Source organism: Excalfactoria chinensis, chromosome 6 (assembly GCF_039878825.1).
Source record: "Excalfactoria chinensis isolate bCotChi1 chromosome 6, bCotChi1.hap2, whole genome shotgun sequence".
NCBI lineage: Eukaryota > Metazoa > Chordata > Aves > Galliformes > Phasianidae > Excalfactoria > Excalfactoria chinensis.
Genome location: NC_092830.1, coordinates 31,886,759 through 31,906,065, shown reverse-complemented (window position 1 = coordinate 31,906,065; position 19,307 = coordinate 31,886,759). Strand labels below are relative to the sequence as shown.

The 19,307-nt window shown below is 41.9% G+C and overlaps 1 long non-coding RNA gene across 1 annotated transcript; it reads left to right on the top strand.

Annotated features, from left to right (window-relative positions):
* The first annotated feature begins 14,679 nt into the window (after nucleotides 1–14,679).
* LOC140254503 (uncharacterized) lies at nucleotides 14,680–18,780 on the top strand. The gene is made up of 4 exons (XR_011904239.1): nucleotides 14,680–14,748; nucleotides 16,516–16,674; nucleotides 17,158–17,226; nucleotides 18,687–18,780. It is a non-coding gene; the product is annotated as an uncharacterized lncRNA (long non-coding RNA).
* Nucleotides 18,781–19,307: the final 527 nt, after the last annotated feature.

Sequence of the window (19,307 nt, the reverse complement as noted above, 5' to 3'; positions counted from 1 at the left end):
AGTAGAATACTCACCAAATGATCACTAGATAATATAATGTGGCCTATTGCTATGTAACAAACACAGTTCCAAGCATAGCTGAACACAGGGTGCACTGAGAGAGGGGAAAAAAAGAGAGTGGCACAATCAGCACCTCTATTTTCATTGATCACAATAGGAAAAAAAAGAAAAGAAAAAAATAGTAGTAATATTTTCTAAAATTACATAGAAAAAAGAAATATTCTTATGAGCAGGAAATTACCAGCCTTAATGGATGGTTATTTTTTACAGGAGAATAATTCTTTTCAAAAAAGGTGTTTAGGAATTCTGCAGTGGAGAACTTCAAACTTGAATCACACAACTGCACTAGAGAAAGCTAAAGGGAACGCTTGGAGAGTACAAGCTACCATTTACCTGATGCTAAATACTAGAGTGTGATCCTGCAGCCCTATTTACAACAAATTCTGTCTGACTGTATTTGGCATCGTAAGGCCTTTGGGGTCAAGATGCTCAGTTTCTAGTTTTGCCTTTTGGGTCTCAGAAGTACGGAAGCATTTCAAACCTTGTGCTTCAAAAAGAATTTAGGAAATGCACAAGAGAGCCAACTTTTAAATGAACTGGAAAGATTCTATGAGGACAGAAGATCAACAAGTGACCAGGACTCCAACTGTGAAAGAAAATGTGAGAAACAGGCACCTCTTCTACTGTGAAATTGGTCTAATTCTTGGGGCCTTTAGAGTGGCAGTATCAAACAACTGGCCGATATCGTGTACACTTTCTGCCATCCACATGGCATCAACTCCATTACCACATTCTGTGAAGCACTCAAATTTGCCACAGGTTTGTTTAACCCTTCATTTGAAAGTGGAGGTGGAAATTTCTTCCCTCACTGGAAGCTGAATGTGCTTTTTCTAACACACCTGGGAAGCCCATGGCTCCATCCTACATAGAAATAGCTCTTTAGAATAAAAACAAAAAACACCTATACAGCTAGGAGCCATATGAAGTGAGGAGGCAGAGGTAGCTGATCCATGGGCTGTAAGTGCAACCCCCCTTTTAGGAGACTGCAGGGTAGGCACATGGTGTGGTACCCCCCAGACTACAGCTGCATCGCTGGCATGCTATTTATTTCAACATGACAAGTATTTGCGGGGTTTCATTTACAACATCTGATCATTTTGACAATTTGGGAGAATTCTATGTATCATTAATGAAACAAGCTAGAACTTTGGTAAATGTAGTCACGACCTATGCTTCACAGACCTGCTGTGTCTTTCCCTCCTGTCCTGCACTGTCACCTGGAGAAATGAGTTTCAGTGGGTCTGGTTGACAGTTCTGCTTTAGTTTTTATTCTGTGCTTGTGTCGCTAGGACTTAAATGCTGCAAGACTCTATGGAAGGAAAAAAATGCAGTGTGCAGAATACCTCTTCCTTGTTCCTTGGGAAGCAGCTCTTGCTAGCCTAGCCACCCTTACTGTTTACTGACAGCATGCGGGAGTAGCTTTTTAACGAATGTATGTGTTCTTGTGTGATCGTCTTTCTGGAGGGCAAGTCAGGTAAAACTGCTTTTTAGTAAAAGTGCAAACACAAAGAATTGTGAGATTCCTTAAACAAGCGATCTGATTCCTTACTGTCACAAATTCATAACAGATCCTGGTTCACAAAGCTGTATTGATCATCTTTCCAAAGGAAGGAATCTCCACAACGATATTATTGAAGAAAGGAGGAACATTTTGTTGAGGAGCTGTATTTCAAGCAAAATAACCCTCCAAAGAGCATTCACTTTCAAATCAGTAACATGCAAGTGTAGCTAACTCACAAAACAGCAGCCAGTTACATGGCAGATTTCAATGAGGCTTTTACAAGAAACAATGGGTCTGTTTTTAAGGGCGGTCGCCCTGTTGAAGTGCATTTCTCTGAATGGATACAATGCTGTAGTGCTGAATGGATTCAATGGTTCTGTCTCAAACATGTCCAGGAGTGTCTAGAAGTGGGTGGAGGTAGAAAGAGCTGGTGAGACCCTTCTGGTGGTTGACTCAGGCTGCCTCTTCCAATCCTTTCTTTGCTCTCGCTGGGGCTGCGGTTTCCTTTTCCTCTGCAACAAGCTTCCTTCTCTGCATGAATTTTCCCTGTCTGGATATAATAGACTGAATTTTGTAAAAGTGGACTTAAAGAATTCAGGCATAACTTTGCCCGAATGAGATGTCTGAGTAGCAGAGGAATCTCTTAGGAGAAGTCAGTAATGCCTTGGTTGTCAGGTGCCTTGGCTATTTGAAACTGGGAAGGAAAAATACGTGCACAGATAGAATATAACGTAGGAATCAATCCTGCCTTGGCCTCTGTAAGGAAAACAAGTGACCTTAATGATCTATTCTCTCTCTAGAGCACTCACAGAGAAAGCCGTGCTCGTTCCAATTCAGCTGTGTGCCCAGCACACAGCACAATGGATCTCACTCCTCGGGAAGCTCTAAGTGCCACTGCAATACAAATAAACAAGTTCTGCACAAGATGGTGAGGGCATCAGCAGCCTACAAAAAGCAGCTCTTGGGGCCACATGGAGACTGGAAGTGGGGGCTGTTTACCAGCAGTGTTTACTTAAGGAAATTCACTTCCCTCGTTGAAGACTACAGTTCAAAATGTATGCTTCCCTTTTACCTTTATCAAATTTCGCATGCGCACTCCTCTACATGTCAAAATTGGAACACAATGACTGCAAGCTTATGGGGGACAACAATGAACAATGCCATAAAATACAAGAGATGAGGCAGAAATATATAAATAGCTGCAGGCCATGATCTGCTCTCACTGCTTGTGTGCAGCTCTATTAATACTAATAGGAGTTAAGTGTGCAGAATAAAGTGACAGCTATTGCCCCTCAGCTCTGCCAGCAGTTTTTAAGTACTGCAGTGTCCAGCCAGCACTTCTACATGCACTACAGGGCTGCCTCTGCCATCATGCAGAAGCTGCCTCAGACCTCAGGAATAACACATTCTTCCGGTCCTGCCTTCTGCTGTAGGATGTTTTTTAAGGTTCTCACCTCCAGTCTCTTCCAGGCTGGGATGAAGCTGCTGAGTATGGCCTAGATAGGACAGGGAGTTTTTTCAGCACTGTGTAATCCTCCCAAAGAAATCCTTGGTCTGTTCTTGGAGTGGGATTAGAGGGGTGGGAGGGGTCCTGACTACTTCAGAAGATGAAGTCATTTGATGTTGGAAAGGATGTTGAATGAATAATGTATAAAATAAGGATGGTGGCTATTTCTTTGTTCTTAGACCCCGTTTTTGAAACCAATTTCCAATAGATTTTAAAATGCATTTTAAGTGCAGCTCACCTACATTCCAGTCCCATTCCAGTGGTTAGCAGGTTTTTATGTACTGAGCCAGACCTTCAGGGGAAGTTGCTGCGCGAATTACTTGAAGCTTTTATTCATCCTGGGGTCTAAATATGTACATGTTAGCTCACACACAAATAAAAGAAGTTGTAGAGCAGATTGCCCTGGGAGGTTCAGCGCACTTGGACACCTGTACTCTACTGCCAGCATTCAGGGTACAGGTCGACCTACTCATCTCTGCTGCTGACATGCCATCATAGCCCAGCCCCATGCAGTCACAGCACTCACACCCCTACGGGCCTGATGATCCCATGCAAAATCGTGGGAGCTTGGGACATGATTCACACATCACCCTCAGGAGGATTCTGGGGACCCGGAAGGAGGGAGATGCTAAGACAAGGTTGTTGCTGCAAAATTAAAGCTACAGGCAGAACTGTGAGGTAAATATTCTTCTAATCCACAATTTAAAGGGAGTGCTTTCTCCCTCTTGCCCTTACTGTGATGCCCACTATGCAGGCAGGGTACTTAGACTTGGCTCCAGAAGCAGAACTTGAAGCTTACTGTGCCTTTTGAAAGAAAATATTGAAGGGCCTGTTATATCTCTTTATTAATAGGTTTTGACTAATCCTCTATTCATTGATGTCCATTATGAGATTATACGGCTAAAATTAAGTTAGTACATACAGTATGTCTACAATGAATTCAATAATTGTGTGTTTCTAAAGGAAAAAATGGTTCAATAATTATGGCTGAGACCAGCAACTGGCATCACAGTCTTTGTTGGCTGAGGAATATTGCTAAAGTGGGGCAGCTTTTATTTGCCTTTACAAGTTAAACCCCAAAATTGAAGTGGTTCAGCTCGCTTGGAAGAAATGTGAAGGAGTGGAAGTAGTGTGCAAAGGGCACAAGCATGCATTTTTAGGAGGAATCAAAAGCCCCAAGCTGGCATCAGCGAGATGTCTGGTGGCAGGAGTTATTCTCGGAGGAGAAGAGATTTATTAGCGGTTACATTTGCTGTTTATTTCTGTCAATAGGATTTGTGTGATCAGAAAATATGTCATACGGTCTAAATCCTTTTCTGAAATGGCTGTATAAGTGAAAAATTAAATAGTTTTGTTTTGTTTTGTTTTTTTCCCCAACTAATTGCATGTATTTTTAAGAGGCCTTTTCAGTGCATATAGTGCATATATTTGCTTTTGACTCTTGCTATTTCTCATAGATCAACAGGTCATTTTCTGCAGAACTTAGATCTAAAATGAGATAATTCCCTGACAAAACAAAAGGGAAGGGGAGGATGTAATTAATGATTCAGTCCTTGGGTTTATAAACTAATTCCATGTGGTAGCTTGGAGATGGATTTGTGACTGCAGCAGTGGACCTGGAGGCCAGGGAACTGGTATGAATCCAAGCTCTGCAGCTGTCTGACAGCAATGACAGCAAGACCCTCTGCTCCCTTAGGGCACAATGCTAGTCGTTGCTCTGCTCCTCAAAGAAGGACTTTCTCACAGCTGTGCCTGTGTAGTAGCCCACCCTTGTCTATTCAGGTGACCTCTTTGAGATGAGGGTTATGTGTCTGATAAGCATCTACTGCAGTTGTGCACAAATGTGGTAGCTATAGTCACCAACAAAGCCAACCTGCATTACTTGCTCCTGGGAGGTTTCGTGGATCTGACACACAAAGAACTACATCATCTGGGGACCAAACTATGTTCATGATATTTAGAAGAGAAGATGAGGTTTGTTTGCTGCTTTGTATGATGGAAGGTATTTTTGTGATGCTGAACTAGCTAAAGCATTGCTTTCTATTAATTGTAGTTTGCTTTATATCTGGTTCTCATTATGATCAGGCTTGGATGACACAGCAGTTCTCTGTGCTTAAGACAAAAACAGCATACCTAAAATATTGTTCCTGCCTGATTACTACTTACATAGATAGAATATGGGCACAGGTGCCTTTGTGAGGAGCTTCCAGGAGATGCAGAATCTCACTATAAAAATAAACGGCCCAATACAAGATGTAAGTAAATGCTTCCGGGCAAAGTCAATACCGTATGCTACAAATGGCTACTTGCTGTGCTAAGCAGATGAATTGCAAGACTTTTGCAGGATGCTTGCTTCTAACCATAGCAGGTTTTGGTTCCCCCAAAATCTCTCCCTCTGTGTTGGCCCTGCTCCTGGCTGTGCTGCCTGCAGGATGGTACCCAGGAACCAGGCAGAGTGACCTCTGCAGTCCTTAGGCACACTGTTACTGACCCGTGCAGGTGTTATTTGTACAGTCAGGGTAATACCTTTGTTTTGAAGGGGAATCATCTAAAGGGCAGCTGCAAAGAATGAAACAAGGCAACATGAGAGCTCCCATCTTCACACTGCATCTTGACAGTGGGTGAAACCCTGCCCTCATCAAAGTCAGTGAGATTATTGCCTCTGACTTGCAGAACCAGGAGCTTCACATTTTAAATAGATGTGATATGATCTCTGCAGACGCCTGAAAGAACTGCAAGACTGACCTGAACGATTTCCCTCTCCAAATATGATATATTGATCTGACTCATGCCACTCACATTAGCTGTGTTTCCTTTTAAATCCTAGTCTGCCATCTACTCTGGTCCCTGGTGTGTGCACCAGGCCCAAACTGATCTAGATTTCATTTTCTGCTGCTCCTCCTTTTGTCCTTATGTTTAGTAATAGAAATCGGTCAAATCTTTGAGCAAAGGTTGACTGGTACTGAGCTTGGATGGGATGCATAGCACCCTAGACTGGCTAAAGAATCCTCACAGAGAGATAGCGTCCTCGGTAAAGCAGGCAGTGAAATTCACATCCAAATCCACACAGCGAAGAAGCCTCTTAGCAGGCAGCGAGCTCCCTACAGACCACAGAAGAGCAAGGAAGGAAGGAGAGACGTGCAGCAGAGCAGGCAGCTGAAGAGTAATTCTCAGAGCCATAACATTTCAGGCGGGGGTTTGTAGTTCCTGAATCATTCCAAATACTCTTTGTTCTTGTTCTATCAGTCTAAAATCAGGAGCAGCGCAACATATCAGGTATAGCTGGTGCTGCCAGTTCTCCTCTTTTGTGTGCTTGCACTCATCCAGTGAGAGTTTGCACTCTGTATTACAGAAATGGCAAACGCTAAAACCCTGCTGTATGCTGTCTCTGGAGAGATGCTCATGCAAGACATTCACCTGGCCATTCTGAACAGCAAACCGATTTGAAAACAAACAAACAAACAAAAAAGAGCCCCAGCAAATTATTTCTCTTGTATACTCATGAAAAGAAATAAGAGAGAAAGTCCTTGAGTACATTACTGGCTATAAATCATGCCAGCCTTCATAATCATGTTCAGAGACAGTGGAGGAGAACAAATGCAAATGGTGTACGCCTGTTTGCAGAAAAACTAACCTGGTTGGGTAACAGGAAAACAAGTAGGAAAAAACCCATTAGGAAAATATTTTACATTCTGTCAGCTTTTGCCTTTGTCAGACAAGAAGTAAAAAGGCAGGAGAGCATGATATTAAGATGCCACTACCTAATAATTTCTTGATAATTGCCCTTCAAGAGCAAATGACAATGAAATGAGTAAGGTAGAGCTTTCACCCACTCTATCCTGATTTAGGCAGTCTGCTTTGGTACACACTTCCTTTGAGTAAACAGTACCTATAGTTATACGGGATCTATTCACCCATTGATGTACCAGGGATTTATGTAGGTGAGTCCCATTAATGCTAATGGAAGTTATGTGTGTAATTCCCCTTTTTCAGCAATGAGAGAATAGACCTTTATGTTTCTAAAGTAATTACAGCCTTAGCTCTGGCGAAGCTGTTCTCCCTTCCCTCCCCCCTTTGATAACTTCTTTGCTTCCCTCCCCAGCATTGACTCTGGGAGAAAAAAAAGGGATAAATTCCTCCATTCAGAAAGGAAAATTGGAGAAATAGCTGAAAGGTGAAACAAATGTAACTAGATCCACTCATTGTGTGGAGGAAATGCAAATACAGGAAGCCAAGCTACATCCCCTAGGTTTGCTGTGCTTTTGGGGACAGAAGTAGATTCATTTTCCTTAAATTGTGTATTCACTGCGTATTCAGTTTTCTGAGCATGTCGGTTATTTAGAGAGAATGAGTTGGGGTTTATTTTTGGCACTTTATCCTCAATCTGCTTTAGAAAAGCTTCACGTCCTGATACTGCCAGACTTTTGCAGAAGGTGAAGGGTAAAGTGAATGGAAAGTTTCAAGAATGAATTAGTTGATTCATAGAAAACACTGTTATCATCTGGGACTGAGCTGGGGGATGGCATAACCCATCTGGGAGCTCGAGCAGCCCGGAGTTTTGTGACACCTCCTCTTAATGGGGTTTCTCAGCCTGGGGCTCAATGCAAGTATCACAGGGTGTGCTGTACATACAATCAGACTCCCAAGTTGTAATGTTACATTCCCGATTTTGTGACAGTTTATCTCCAACAGTCACATGCCAGCCCTTTTATTAAGCCACCCCATCTCTAACATATAAGTGCTAATATTTTCTTAGTGCGAAGAGAGGGAGTCAGATTCATTGATGCATACGGGGTGTGCAAAACACAGCTGCTTTATTTACCTGTTTGGTCACTGGAGGTTTATCTGCTTAGAAAAACATGGGCACAATATTTAGCATCCTTTAGAAAGCCTAGGTCAGTTTTGCAGCAGCTGACATCATGTGCACTGTGAGCCCTCCTCCCCAAACTCAGCACAGCTGCCTGGTTTGGGGCTCACTGTTTCCTACAAGTAGGTAACAAGGACTGTTCTGCATCCTGCTTTGTCCATATCTTGGGGCAGCCCCAGCACCCTGGGAGCCGATGAGAGCAGGTGTGAGCGTGGCTGTGGAAACCCTCCTTCCGGAAAAGCCACAGATGTAAATCCAAAGGCTGAAAATGCAACTTTAGGAATTGACAGAGGTTATATAGCACACAGCTCAAAGTTTTTGGATCCCACAGCACATTCTGCCTCCACTGCTTTCTTTCATTTAAATTCTTTATCTTTTTTTTTAATCTGCAATAGAGATCAGCAGGGACAGACAGGACCCAGCAGGATCAGTTCCTCATTTAGGAATCCATCTATTTTGTTAATCTGTCATAAAAATGAGCTGTATACTCTTGTGGGTCTTTGCCACCTGGCAGGGCAAGCAGCAAATATCCAGTAGTTTCCTATAGGCTCACCCAGAGTTTAATACCCCTCCTGCCATGTCAAGAGAAGAAAGGAAGAGTGGGTGGAAACTTTTTTTTAAGTATCAAATCAGTCAGAACGCTGATTTATTTTCTTAAAAGCTCGGTAGAGATTAACCCCAGTGACATTTACAACACACATACATTAACTGGATTGAAATACCACTGGAGCTGTGACTGTGAGGGGGAGTGATGGGAAATGATTGGAATGGGGAGGAAAAAAAAGTTCAACCTACACACTATGCACTCACCTCCCCAAGGACACCAGAGTGGTGTTCAGAGGCCACTTCTCTCCCTGTTATTTTTTTTTAAGTGCAGTAATAGCAACGGGAAGGCATGGCTTTATGTATCTTGGACAGGTACCAGACCACAAGCTTCACCTGAAAGCCCAAGGAAAACCAAGAGCTGCTTGGTGCTTTGGGGAAGTTACTTTTTCGTTACTCTGGAAATAAGTAAAATGTGGATTCTTCTCTCTATTTTTTTTATTTATTTTTTTAAAATTATCCAGTCTGTTTTTCAGGGGAAACCTTTGCTTTGCTATAAACTTCATCTTCTGCTCTGGATCCCATGCATCTCAAGAGCCCTGCAAGGTCTGTGGGAAGCACAGGTGGGTTCACAGCAGTATTACTCAGCCAGTGCATTCCATCTGTTTTGCTGACTTCAGGCTTGGTTTATAACAAGGACTTTTTTTTTTGTTGGAATGTCTCAAATATGCCTCTGTTCCTGGGGACAGATACCTTGTGCTAGTAGGCAGCTCTCCAGGTACATCACAGGACAACATGTGGTAGCTGCACCCATCAACATCCTGCTCCACAGTCACTCCAAATTCCTTCTTCTTGCCTTTGTTCATGCCATGAAGAAGTCAATTAAAACAGAAATAATCCCATAAAACATCCAAAGTTATCGACATATGTGCCTGTGCCTCACGGTGACAAATAGACTGAGGGCAAAGGATTGGTAATAGTACCTCAACATTGGCAATTAATTTTTGGTATTTCCATTCACTTCATTGTTCAGCTTCTGAGAAAGAAAAAAAATATTCAGCCTGATCATCTGCTTTTCTATCCCTGTTTTATGGTATTTTAGTGGTCCTGCGCTGTTCCCAATATATATTCCTTACCTTAGCATTTTAAAGCATCTGGCACAGAGATGATGATAGCGATGAATCAGCCATTCACTTTGAAAACGCACCATGAGATAACCACAAATGACCAAATCCTAACTTCTACCATTTCTTTATTTGGCATTAAAAAAAAAAAAAGCTCATTTTTCAAAACACAAGCACGGAAGATGCTGACAACATCATTTCAAGACCTTCCTACATCAGAGATCTTTTTTGCTGCTATGTCCAAATGGGTACTCAGCACATTGTATTCTGAAACGTTAGTTGGTTGGTTTGACACAATTAGTGCAACCATTGTGCCTTTGTCTCACCTTGCATTTCTAACTACAGGTCCTTGTTCTTTAAACAAGTTTGTTGGTTAAGGGATCTATCATTTTATATGCCTCGAGTTTTTTCTTGCATTGCAAATGCTCATGGAAAAGGCGTTGTCCTTTGGTGCAAGAATTGCTACTGTATTTTCTTTCCTGTGTACACTCTTGTTCTATGGAAGCTTTTATTACTGGGTTTTTGCATTTAACACCTTGAAACACTTCCATGAAAAGACTCCTAAGTGTTTTGCCCTTGCCTAGAGCAAATGTCTAATGAAAAAGATTCATTACGAACAAATGCACAGATGAAAATATACCAAATGTATTCTGTCTAAAAACTTGCGTTCAGCAAAATCATAATAATACGCACACTTCATATCTTTCTGCTTTATCAGGCTGTGGGAGGCAAACTCCTTTGACCTATGAAGTTGATCTGTGAACTGTGTCAAAAAATTCAAAACCTCGCGGTTGAGGTTTGTGCATTCTATTAGCATAATTTACCACCCAAGCTGTAAATGTACACTTTGTACAATGGCATGCTGAACAGATAGCATTTTATAGCGTCCTGAGGGGGATTGTTTACACCTAACATTTCTTCTGCAGGTTTGATTACAAGATTGCAGTAATAGCTATTTTTTTTTCTCCATTTTTCCTCCCTCACCTCTTCTTCCACTCCCCCCTGCAGCTGCTCTGAAAGTGCCTAATAGCAATGTCTTCTCGACTTCATACTCTGGATGTTTATTTGTGGCCCAGAAAGGGCAAGTGGAAAGCAGAGGGAAGCATGATTTGGCTTGGGCTTATGCCACTCTGCTTGGGTGATGGAGAGGCCATTTTGGGCCCTTATTCAGACTAGTCTTGTGCAGCTCCCCCCAGGTGAAGGGAGAGGCCATGTTGGACCCTCACACTGTGTTTGGGTTTCTCCTTCCACAGCCCCCAGCCTTCCCAGATGTGGTCTGTGCACTGGCAATGCCAACATGGAAGAAGAAAATCCAAACGTGGGACTGACACGCATGCAGCCCTCAGCTTTTTGTGTGGAAGGGATGTTTGCTGAGCTTACTTCACTGCTCCTCCTGCTTTGTACACCCAGCTCGGAACCAGGAGGATGTTGTGTGCCGTCCCCCCGCTGCCACAGCCCTCTAGCTACACCCTCCCTTTTTTTTAATTCCTGAAATTAAAATGTGTTGGAATGCTCAGTGCCGCTTTTCACTCTCTTTTGAATGGGCCCTTTAGTTTTTCACACCAAGGTGTCCTTTGGGGTGCCAGGTCAGGCTACCAAAACAGCTTCTAGGAGGGGATTAGGACCAATTAACATCTTTGTACACAAAAGCCACTGGCAGCTGAACAGGCGGCCTGGTGGCCTGCTCGGGAGCTGCATTTTAAATAGGGGCCTTCTGTACTTGAGCTCAAGTGGGAAGAGGCGGAGAAAGTTTTTATTTATAATTGAAAATGCTGCTCCTGGATGAAGTCTAATGAAAGGCAGAGTGGTGTTCAAAAGTATCTAACAAATACCATTTGAATATTGGCCTTTATTGTATGATTTCCATCAAGGATAGCGCAACAATATAGTCATTTCTCCTACATATTGAGATGGAGTGATTTTTCTTGTAGAGGAAAACAGCTAAATCCACACGTTGCATCGGCCCTTCTAGTTTTCATTTCTTCTTTTAAAATCAGCTATACATTAAAGGCGGTTGGCAGGGCGGCTGCTCGGGAGTGAGAAGCATCCATCTCGGTGCTTTCTAGGGGGAATTCTGCTATTCATCCACTTGATCCACCAAAGCTCAAGCCCATAGGAAAAAAATATATTAAAAAAGCAAATTTAACTACATACATCAGGATGGAGTGGGAAGGAGACCTACTAGGGAATCTCCGTGTTTTACGCAAGTAAATTTGCATTTCCACCCCTTCAGTTAGTGCAGAGGAGAAGAAAAAGGACTCAGAGTCTGAACCATTGAATTCAGCTGAGCCAGATCCTCAGTAGAGGTAATGGACTTCTTAGCTTGGCCTTGGGTATTTTGCACCTGACTTAATATCTTTACTCATGCCCTGCTTTGTTTTCAGCACCTATCACTTCTAAATCATCACTCTTGCAATCTGGTCAGGCATTAAAGCCGAGGAAAGGGAAGGAAATATATGGTGTGTGAATTACTATTGTACAAGACCCAGTAATTTACAAAGGTTTGTAAGTGGGAGTTTTGTGAATTCTAAGCGTTACTATGTTATAAAGATTGTAATGAGACTGATTTCTGTTTGTTGAGGATGAGTCTTTCTCAAATACAATATTTGTAATCACAGCATAAACATCCAACCTCACCCTTTCATAACAGTAATAGCAGTGCAGTTTTGCATATTTTTATCTCTCGGAATGAAAAGTCATTTCTAGAAGTTTTCTAACCACACGTTTTGTAGGGAGAAGATTCATGATAGGAAAAAAATTGCATGACTTCCAGGCAACCTGGAACCAACATCCTGATTGATATGGCTAAAAGGAAGGAATCTCACTCTGGAAAGATGGTGCACAAAGTTTCTGAGAGGCTTGCAATCGGATAAAAGAAAGCAAATTAGAGGGAGACCATGAGCCCAGTCTGTGCTGGCTTAGCTGCAGTGATGTGTGTGAAGGATGGGGTGTGTTAGAAGAGCGCTGAATGTCATTTGATATGGTGTTTATACATTCATTTTTGGTATGTAGCTAAAATATGGATTTTTCTCCAGTTGACGTGGGTAGAAAAACCCTAATCATGATCATTTTCAGCCTCCAGGCTCAAATAAATAATGAGAGATTCCACAGTGTGGTGTTCTGCAGCAAACATTAATACACTCTATGTGTGGCTTTGCCCCGTCCTACCCCCTCTTTAGTTTCAGATACTGTATTGTATTTCTTCCGACATGTTGATTCTACCTAATGTTAAATGGTAATTGGTAGTAGTATAGGTGGGGAGAGAAACATTGTTATATTTTGTTCATTTTTCACACTTCAGCAGTTATCCCTTTCTCTCTCTGGCTGTACGCTTATTAGTGTATGAAATGCAGGTGTGTGGGAAATGGCAAGCACACATTGACAGGTTATTTTGTTGGCCACTGCCTAATTAGTAGCATAGTGGATGCACCCTGCTAAGCTTTAGTGTGGTGCAGTAGAGCTGGTCTGTTCTAATTTCCTCACAGCTTTGATATTCAGCAAGAGATTGACGGTTAGCACAAAGAGCCAAAGCGCGACGGAGGCCTGCAGAAACAATGGCCCTTCTTGCTTGTAGACACCACAGATGTGAGAGAAAGCTGACTAAAAACAATTGGCCGACACTGTCTAATTGTCTCCAATGTCAGCATCATTAATGTTTTCCCATGTAAAAAGTAAAAGGCCAAGGTTGTATCCTCCCTTTATTTTGAGTCACATGATTATGTAACTTACTGAGATTCAGATTAAGTGTTAATTGTATTTGTGCAATAAAGAAACTGAAGCTACCTTGAATTTAATGAATATGTACTTAATTAATTTTGACAGCCTTTATCTTTATTACCTATTGAATAATCACAATCAGAATTAATAACATTTATAGGCAATTAAAATTACAGCCTATTTAATGATAATATATGTTTACATCTTTTGCTGAGATACAAATTATGAATACTTATTAGCAAAGAAGTTGTTTCCCTGCCAGGAGGGTTTCTTGTCTGTGTTAACAGCAACAAACAACAATAATCAGTTCAACGTGTAATAGTGCTTTTCACATCAGACAATCTCCCAAAGCACTACACAAGGGCACACGAGAAAAGGCTTCACAGAATTTAAAGGTAATCACTAAATGGCAAAAAATTGTAGTGTGCCTGGAACAAATGCTTCAAAATTACACACAGTCAGACAAGTCCGGCAATATTTTAGCAGTTTTAAAGCTTTATTTTTTTTTTTTTCCAAAGAAAATACTAAAAATATAGAAGATCTTTAAGGGTGCAACATCAGATTCAATGGCGATGGCGTAATATCTGGCCAGAGCCATAACAGACAGCATCCAGAATGGCTCCACCAACGTCACCATGGTTTTTCTGGCTTGCGAGAGCTAACAATTCTTTTGGGCCCAAGGTTTTACACAGAAATCCCAGTTCTTTGGTACCAAAGAGTTAGAACAAGTGCAGCTCTGGTTTTACCAGTGTCCACAAGAGCAGGCAGTGTGATGGGAAAAGCATTAAATCTTATAAATAAGTAGGTTCTGAAACCACGAATCCTTTTTGCCACCACCAAAAAGCAGTAGGGCCACCACAAATGAAAAGGTCCATAAGCAGCAAGGATACAAGCCAGCCTGAGCCCCTTGCCTTCAAGAATACTGATTTCCCTTGGATCTCTTTTGTTTATTGATATACATATAGGCATTGTAACACATTTCCTATGAGCAATCTTCAGAAACCATCAGTAGCTGACAAACTAACAGTATCCCCAATAAAACCAGCCCTGTCCAGTACGTGAAGAGAACAACAATCTAAAAAAGGGGAGAAAAAAAAAAAAAGAAAACCAACAAAAGGAGCAAATAGTGTGACACAGGTGTGAAAAACAGGAGCTCTAGAACTGAGGCTCTAACAGCTGTTGCAAAGAGGTATGAAGAACCCCACTGTTCTCAGGTGGCTGTTTTCCTAGATGGATGGGCATGGGGCTCCTTAACTGGGAGCAGGGCTGCCCCAGCTGAGGCCACCTACCAATTACTGGGGAAGAAAGAGCCTTCCCTGGATCCTAACTGCACCTGTGGGTACTCTGCTGAGTGCTGGTATTTAAAACAGCCCCATGGGAGAGGGTGTTTTTTTTCAGTTCACATCAACTTGGTCTGAGTGTTCTTCAGGTTTGTGACTTGTGTGTTTGGTTTGGTTTGACTTTGCATTACCGATGCGTGTTTCTTGATCTTCTATCTCAACTACTGGGCAATTTAGTTTATGCATTAATTTATTTCATTTAAGCAATTTTTGTATAAAAACCTTTAGGTTCTAAACAAGCAGTGCCTTTCTGGAAAGTAAGTGTGAAGGTAGTATCCTATACTTTGTGCCACTGTAATCCTAGTTGAACGCAGCTGCTAAGTGGTTACTGGTTATGGTGTCTATGTGGAGCTCATGGGATACTGTGCTTGAGTGGCTGCTAAGGAAGCAGTTGCCTATGTGCTGGAAAGGAGGAGGGGAGTAGAACCAGTGTGCTAGGGGCTAGAGAAGATTGGGGAACAGGGAGCCTATCATTCAGGGAGGTTGATGGCTTTGTTTGCTCACCTTATCAAGCTGAGAATGGAAAAGTTGAGCATGTGTGGGGAAAAAAAAACCTTAAGAGAGAAAAGCTGCTTAATCTATAAGCTAAGGTTGGTGCAGTTAACAGGTAGCTAAATGCCACCTAACCTTTGGCTTATCATCTGCGTGGGCTGGTAACCAGGTAAGTGTGAGCAGAGTCTACCTGGTCCCCAGAGGGAAGTTGGTAAGTATACGAAAAGTGTGGTAAGAGATGATGTACAGGGCTGGACAGGGTATCCTGCATGATCTACTGCAGCTCAGGTTTCCTGAGTACTGGAGGATCTGGTCAGATTGGATGTGTGCAGGCATCTTTGGTGTGGAATAAAGGGTTTTCTGTCTGTCCTGACCTGAGAATCTGGGCTGTTAAATTAAACTGAAGTAACAAACAAAATGGCAAAACTACCTTTTTTCCAAATAAATGCATGCTAACATTCCTAAAACTGAAGTAGCGTATTCGAGGGCTTCTTGCTTACCACCTAAAAGTTAGTCATATGACTGACTCCCAGATAGGCCTTTGGCTGACTGGCCTCATGTGCAGGGAGGGAACAATCAATAACCAGTAACTGCTGGGTATTGACAGAAGCAAAACAGTGCATTGCTTTAGAATAGCTATAGTGTATGAAATCATTATGTTACCTTATAAAATCAATCAGCACATATATTAGTACACCACTCATTAAGCTGCGGAGCGCACGATCAGTATTTTTGCAACCCTGAATGTCTGATGCAGTCTCTTGTATTCAAATATGAGACCCAATTTGTTAATGCCATAATACATCAACTTTGTTATACTTGGCTTTTCTTTTTGATCAAGCATAAGGAACAGAATTACTCATCCGTTCTGCAGCTGTATGTACTTACATTAGCTTCACTCACCTTAGAAACATGTACTTAGTTGTATCTAAGATAATTGAGAGCTCAAAGACAGATTACTTCAATTTAGGACTGAATGTTACCCTTTTCTGCAGTGCAAGCAGGTGCAGGGAGGCTGTGCTCCTTGCATACCTACTCAAAAAGTGTAAAACAGGGGCAGATGCTGCTTGTGTCAGAGAGCGACCTGGGAGGGCAGAGGCATGTTGGCCTTCTGATGGAATGACAGCTAAAGGTGAGACCTTGCGGGGCTCTCTTAGACCTGATTATTTCCAGGGATTTTATTTCCTATTGTAGAGGTCCTAGGGCTCAAGTCTTACCAAGCAGTTAATTTTTAGTTGTTGGGTGAGTAACTGCTTTTCTCAACTTGCCCAGCTGTGTGCTGCAGACAGAGCATGCCTGCAACTGTGGCTTACATTAAAAAACAAAATGAGTATTCAGCTTGGTTTTCCTTACTTGATCTCTAGGCAAAGGGTAAGCTACAGGGGTCTGCAACTTCTAGGGCATCATCTTTTCCTTGGTGTGGCAGAGTAAGCAGTGCTGCTGGATGGTTGTTCACAGTGAAGCACTGCCCTTGCCTTCCTCAAAGCTCTTCAGTGCCATACTTGACAACAAAATGACAGAAGGTAAGCGCTTGTCAAAAACACTGAAGCCATATAAAAATAAAAACAAAACACAGGTTCTATCTGAATTGTACATCTCTAGGGAAAATGCTCCCTCCTTCTGTAAGGTGCTTTGGAAAGCCTTTAAAGGACAGTGCCTTCGCTATCTGTGCTGGGAGGCCTGAGCCCCAGATGTTGTGGGACACAGGATCCCTGTTCCCAGCTAGGAGCTTCTGCACCTAGTAAATACCAGTTTTCTCCTTTGAAGTGGTTGAAGCTTTGCCTCTAGAAATTACACTGTGTTTCCTGCCAAAAGTATGGACTATATCTAGGTTTCAAAATCTAATCCTCTACAAGTACTTCCCTTATCATTTATTTATTTATTTATTTATTTTTCTTTTCACCGTGTCTGTTTTCTTAGTGCTCTGAGAGTTTACCTGTATGCGTTTTGTTTATCTTAATAAAAGGCAATTTAAATAAATGGTCACGTTTCATCCATTACTGTAGCACCCATCAGAGAGATCAACAAATGAAGTGAATCTTCCTGGAAATAAGGAGGCCAAGGAAAAAATGTAGGTGAGTTTTCTAGTATCATTCACTTGGATAATGGCAGCATGCAGTAATGTATGCAGGAACAACAGTATCGACTTGTAATCCATTATGAACCAAGGTGTTAACTTTGTTTCATGGTCTTGTTTTCGTTTTCTAAGACTTCCCAGTGGCTTTTAATACTTTACATCTTCATTAAGGATTTTAAAAGCAAAGATCTTTGCTTACATTTAACATACTTTCCTAGTGCTGTGATGAAGCAGTCACTTGCTAATGGATTTCTGAATGCCATTTTCATTACAATATTTTTCTAAGACCCCTATCTTCCTCTATTATTACATTTGCTTTAGTAAAATGGTTGAGACTGCTCATCATGTACTTTAGGTCCTTTAAACATTGTTCATATTTACCATTATGTGAAGAGTCAGTGTTTTATTTATGTTAGAATAAAGCCATAATCCAGTTTGTATTTGGCAGCTAAGTGCGTTTATGTAGCACATATGTTTGTTCCCAGGACAGATAATAGACCATCCTCCTTCAGTATGAATCAGTTGTGTAGTTCACTTTGAACTGCATGTGTGGAATATTGGCTGAAGTATTAGTCAATGCAGACTTGTAAGTGTTTAGGGATACCATGATGCCATAAAACCAAATTCATCTGCATAGGATAAATGGTGTTACTTAGGGGAGATGGAGCAGCGGCAGCTTGACCATCTCAAGCCTGACTGTGTAGCCTGTAGGAGCAAAGGAGGATGAAAAGCTATGAAGTCCTACTCATACGTGAGTAGCTGCTGATAGCAGAGGACACATGAAATTACCCTAATTAAGGCACTTTGGAGTGGTTTAGCTAAGGAGACCTTGGCACAGAGTCCACCCTTTAGTTAATGAATTAGTCCCCAAGTCTGGTAAGATGCTACCAGCCCAACAGACTTTTCCTTGGCTGCTTTTCTCCATTCTCCTCAGACAGCTCAGAAGAGCAGCTCATGAGATGGGGACTGAGAGCCCAGATCTTCCCCCTTTACTCCAGTGCCTCGGAAATGAAACAGGTCCTTCACTGCTGCTGGCCAGGCTGGTACCTTGGCAGAGGGTTTGCCTCAGTGGTGGTTCTCCCAGGGTGTCCTGTACCTCTCTCTGCTTTAAAATTCTCTTCTGAACTGTATTAAAACACAGAGGGAAGGCAATTGTTGTTATTAAAATACAAATATCTCTCTGTCATCATCCTATATTGCAGCTATCTTGTTAATGTTAGTCCAATAGAAAGTAGAGCTGGCTGTTGTTGTTGTTCCCTGGATGTAGTTTTCCAAGTTGATGGCCACAGAGATGCACTTGTATCTTGTGTAAGAATTAAACTAAAATGTATATTGCTTTTGGTTCCCCAGGGTACTGAGCAATTCTGTGGAGTAATGGTGAAGAGTAACACTAGTAACGTTAAGATGCATCACAAAAGCTCTGCAATATAATTCTGTATTTTTACTAATCTTTTCCAGTTATTCCTGAACAAGTATGTTGCTGATTCAGCAGCTCAGGATTTGCTCCAGTGGGTAGAAGTCAAGGAAAGAAAAGCAATTCTTGGGCTTGATGAGTGTTACGCTCTACCTTAATGCATCATATAACTGATCTGTCAGGAATGTTTCAGACCTATTAATCCTGAAAATCTTCTCTCAGTTCATCTGTGATTCATGCTGATGGCTCTCCTCTCTTGGAGCAATGATAACAATGCTTCATAGAATTCCTACACAGTAAAAAGCAAATGCTACCCTTACAAAGGTGGTGAATTCCACATGTTGAACGTGCCAAAGCAAGGACAAAAGGCCCAGAGCCTTGAGCCTGAGGGCTGCTGATGGGCAATAGGAGTTGTGAAAAACAGCAACAGAGGTTGTTTAATGACAGTACTGGTTGTGCTTCCTTTCTGCAGATTTCTATTCTCATTATCTATTGAAGATGTCTCTTTTTTTGGAGGTGGATGTGGGTGGAGAGGCGTAATTGCTACATACTGTCTCCAGGCATTTTTATGACAGGTAGGATGATGAGCATAGGGCTTAGTGAGAGCTGGATAGGTGTCACTGTAAAGCAAGCACTGGTTATTGAATGCAACCCCAAACAATTCC